We start from the raw sequence: 4,064 nt of genomic DNA, 5'->3' as shown, positions 1-4,064 counted from the left end.
AAAAAAAAAAAAATTAAAAAAATTAAAAAAATTTTTAAAAATAAAAAAAAACTTTTTTAGTAGAGGCCACTGGAGAGACACTGTAGAAGAGATAGGGATTGCTTCCTGGTTCCCGTGTGTTCACTGGGAGCATAGGCAGCTTCTCCAGCGTCCAGCTCTTGCAACCCTAACAGATCCTCTAGCGCCTGGCTCCTTCAGTGCCAGCAGCTTACCCAGGCCCCTCCCTCAGGTACCTTCAGTGAAATACTTTCCCATGAATTGCTTTCCTGAGCATCCTAGAAGATGAATTTCCAGCAAGTTCCAGGGAATAGATTTCCAGCAAGTTCCACTGACACTGCATGACAGCAACTTCTCTGTCAATCAATGAGACACAGTAGCGTGCTCCTTGACAAGTTCAGAGTCTCAAATCAGGGGGTCAGGACTGGGAGGCCAGGAGTGGCAAGTTCTTCCTTAGGTGCTCTATCTCAGCCCTAGGGGAAGTAGTACTCCTTAAATCTGCTATTCCTGCATCTTTATTTCTTACTACCCAATCCATTGTTACTCCAATCCCCGGTTATAGTTAATAATTCTTTAGATTGGCTGGTGTGGTGGCTCATGCCTGTAATCTCAGCACTTTGGGAAGCCAAGACAGGCAGATCACCTGAGGTCAGGAGTTCGACACCAGCCTAGTCAACATGGTGAAACCCCAACTCTACTACAAATACAAAATTAGCCAGTTTGGTGGCGGGCACCTGTAATCCCAGCTACTTGGGAAGCTGAGGCAGGAGAATCACCAGGTGGAGGTTGCAGTGAGCCAAGATCATGCCATTGCACTCCAGCATGGGCAACAAGAGTAAAACTCTGTCTCAAAAATAAAATTTTTTTTAGATTAAACTTTTCCTAATGTTCAAATGATCATGTGGCTGCTCTCTCTTGATGGAACTCTGAATGACACAGATGGCAGGTGACACCAGGCCCTGATGGCATTGGCTGAGTCTGGATCCAGCTGGGTCAGAAGCTGCCTCTTCCTCTGGACTTTTCAGCTACAGAAGCCAATTTTTTTTTCTTGAGTCATTTTGAGTTAAGTTTTCTGTCTCTGTCAAATTGAAGAATCCTGATTACAGAAGTCACAAAAGGGGAATGAACAATTAAGAAAACAAGAAATGTTTACCCGGACAGAGTCATCTTCTGAGGGGAAAATATGAGAACTATATATGTGTCTATCAAGTGAAAGAAGAATTTCAATGTTAGGGTGCACTTGAATTATATGACTCTAATATAATTTGTCATATGATGACCAAATTAAGGCGAAAGGGTGGAATGACAGAGACAGTTCATCGTGACAGGATGAGGAAGAGCCTTCCAGCAATTCAGTGTTCAAAAATGGAATGAACTGCCCTGCCCAGCTGTGAGTGCACTGTCCTTGGAAGTTGGGAGACAAGGGGTGCCAGCCACTGTCACGTATGTTGTGGAAGAGATATTACATTTGGTGGGAATTGCAACCAACTACCGTATCCTATGAAGTCCCTTCCGAATCTAAGATTCTATTATTAAGCTTGCAGAAATTCCTTAGCCTAAATCCTATTAGATGGTCCCAGCTAAGAGAAAACCAGACAAGGGCAACATTGTGCATTATGTGAATCACTTGGGAACTTAGGGTGCTGCCAGATGTTATCATCAGATTCAAAGAAAATGGACTGTCACCAGATAGGGGTGTTTAAATAAAGCCTTCTTTGCCTTGTTAAGAACACAATGTATTGCAGGAAAGCAATTACTATAAATAAAATCATTCTGAAAATAAGCACATTAAACACTTGGTTTTAATTTGGCTCCAGCATATTTACCTGACTCAGATTGCTTAAGTGAGTAAGTAAATGAAAAGTGCTCCGAGATCAGCTTAACCCAAGAAATGGAACATTAAGCTGGGAGGCAGCCAACGCGGATTCTATTCCCGCTTTTTATGGTGACCTTGGGGCAAGGTGGGTGGGGAGGAAAGAGAGCAAACTAACTTGGTTTTGCTGATCTTTGGTTTGTCCAACTAAAAGAACAAACAGTAATAGGCACACCTACATTACAGAGTATGTGAAAGTTAAACAGGAAATGTCTCCAAAAATAGAAAACAATGTATTAGTCTATGGACACAATAGATATTTTGAGTCAGAATCTTCACGCAAAGGTTTCTGGTTATAAATCATACTGAAAGCTGTTTCATTTAGCCAATACTTAACCAACCCCTTCTGAATTAATGTAACTTCTAAAGACATCCAATCCAAAACTAAGCTAGCTCTGGCATACAGGATAAATTGCTTTAACATAAACAAACATACAAAGTGAAACTAAGACCTATAGTAAATCAGTAATGCAGTGTAGTGAAAGGCAACATATATTCAGGAAGCAGAGGCAACTTTGCCTATGACATAGAGTAGCCATCTAGACCAAAAATTTCAGATCATTTTTTTTTTCATTATCAATAATTTTTTCTCTTCAAGAAGAAAAATATCCAGCCATAGCTCCATCACAGTTTTTGTGGAACAGAACTTTCTTTCAAATTAAATTATTCACTTTGTCTTCTATTAACTATTGTTCTATTTATTTATTTATTTATTTGCATGTAGACCGCATCCTGAGGAGGAAATCATTTTTAAAACCTAATTCTTATGGGTATCCTCATTTCAGGAATGTTTGTAATTGCCCATTTATGAACTAAGGCAACAATTGAATAAGAGAGAAGAAAGGTAGAGAGAGCCCTGGATTGAGTCCCTAATTGGTTTAAATCCATTTCTAGATGAGATATGTTAATCCGTGTTCAACTCACTCCAAGCCTCACGTATGATTTAAGAATCATTGTCTGTAGCCCAGACCAATACTAAAGAGCCTACACACATCTGCACATGTTCTCCCAAAGCCCTGGGCAATGAAAAGGCATCAGAGAAAATATTTAGAGGCTAAACTTCTCCAATGAAGAATTATTTTATAGGCACTTGCAGATGCCGTGTCTGATCTAGTGATGAGACAGCAGTAGTGGGGTAGTCAGGAATGAGGAGAGCTGAACGTCAGGATGGCTTTGTGCCCACAGCAAGCCCCAGTGAGATGAAAGCTCAGACTCCATAACCGGGAGTAAGGAGGAAAAAAGTAGAACATCCAAGAATCTGGTCTCCAGAGGCTATTGATAGGGGAGCTCTCTACTCTGCTAGGGACAGGGGAAACTCTAGGAATCCTTTGTTTATTCTTTTTCTTTTCTTTTTTTTTTTAAATTTTTGAGATAGGCTCTTGCTATGTTGCCCAGGCTGATGTTGAACTCCGGGGCTCAAGGAACCCTCCTGCCTCAGCCTCTTTAGTAGCTGGGATTATGCCATGCCTGGTATAAGAGCTCTTTACAGTCAACCCCTTGCATGGACTATCAGCAGTTTTGGCCAGATGACAGAAGTGGGTGCAGGCAGAGAATGTGGAGGAAGGCACAGATGAGAGTGGTCTTTCTTTTTTTTTCTTATTTGGCCAGCTGGAAGCCTGAGAGAACTGCTGGTCTCTGGTGGTGGCCCAGAAGAAAGAATATGAAAGAATACACTCTGAAAGATAAGCCAGCTTTTTTTTTTTTTTTTTTTTTTTTTGAGACAGAGTCTTGCTCTGTCACCCAACCTGGAGTGCAGTGGTGCAGTCACAGCCCACTGCAGCCTCAACATTCTGGGATCAAGCAATTTTCACACCTCAGTCTCCAGATTAGCTGGGACTATAGGCTGGTCTCAAACTCCTGACCTCAGACAATCCATCTGCCTCTGCCTCCTAAAGTTCTGGGATTACAGATGTGAGCCACCATGTCCGGCCCAGAAGCCAGTTTTTGCTTCATTTTGTTTGTTTGTTTTTTCACTCTGTCTCTTAGGCTGGAGTGCAGTGGTGCAATCTTGGCTCACTGCACCCTCCACCTCCCAGGTTCAAGCAATTCTCCTGCGTCACTCTCCTGGGTACCTGGGACTACAGGTGTGTGCCACCACGCCCAGCTAATTTTGTATTTTAACATGGCAATGTGATCTACTTTGAATTAGATCCAATATTTTTGCGAAATGTTCATAGAGTTTTTAGTAAGACAT

At 41.7% G+C, this 4,064-nt stretch overlaps 1 protein-coding gene across 1 annotated transcript in view; it reads right to left on the bottom strand.

Moving 5' to 3' along the window:
• The window catches only part of PLEKHF2 (pleckstrin homology and FYVE domain containing 2), a 62,657-nt gene that overhangs the window by 49,078 nt on the left and 9,515 nt on the right, over window positions 1–4,064 (bottom strand). The window lies entirely within an intron of this gene.

This window comes from Cebus imitator, unplaced genomic scaffold (assembly GCF_001604975.1).
Source record: "Cebus imitator isolate Cc_AM_T3 unplaced genomic scaffold, Cebus_imitator-1.0 Scaffold109, whole genome shotgun sequence".
NCBI lineage: Eukaryota > Metazoa > Chordata > Mammalia > Primates > Cebidae > Cebus > Cebus imitator.
Note: the sequence above shows the minus strand (reverse complement) of the source record. Positions and strands in the feature narration are given on the sequence as shown.